Raw genomic sequence first — 726 nt, forward strand, 5'->3', positions numbered from 1 at the left:
GGATTGAACTCAGGCCCTTGCGCTTGCCAGGGAAGCACTTATTCTACTGAGCCATCTCCCCAGCCCCCTGCTTTAGCTCTTTTGTTTTTCAAGAAATAAAGCATTAAATGCACAGATCAGTGTCTGAAATTTTTCCTAATTCTATTCTTTTTTCTCCTTGTAGGGCATTGCCATCTTGAATTTAGAGTGTACGAATTCTACATGAGTTTTTATGTCAAACATGCATACTATACGTAGGCACAAAAAATAGATGGCTCATTTTGTGTGTTTTAAACGTTATGTCAATATTACACTATTGTGATTATTTTCTGCAACTTCCTTTTCTTTTTTTAAAGATTTTTGAGATTCTTTCATTATAACTTTTATATATTATTTCATTGTGTGATCATACTACAGTTAATGAAAACATCTTTCTGCTTAATAAATAATCATGCAATGGATAGTTCTGTGCTCAGCTCCCAAGAAATAGTGGTGAGACTAGGAACTAAGACTAAGATGAACCTTTAGGAGTGCATTTGTTGAGTCCCATGGTGTATACAGCTTTACCTTTGCCAGAGGCTGCTCTCCAAAATGATTATATATCAGTTTATGTCCCCACCATTTTCCTACCTGCAATGCAGGAAGTTCTTTTTCCACCTGGTTGCCACACTTGACAAATCTTTGTTTTTTTTTTTCTTTTTTTGTTGTTGTTGACATCAGTTATTTTTATTTTAAAGAAAGAAAAAA

Source organism: Octodon degus, unplaced genomic scaffold (assembly GCF_000260255.1).
Source record: "Octodon degus isolate 3935 unplaced genomic scaffold, OctDeg1.0 scaffold00049, whole genome shotgun sequence".
NCBI lineage: Eukaryota > Metazoa > Chordata > Mammalia > Rodentia > Octodontidae > Octodon > Octodon degus.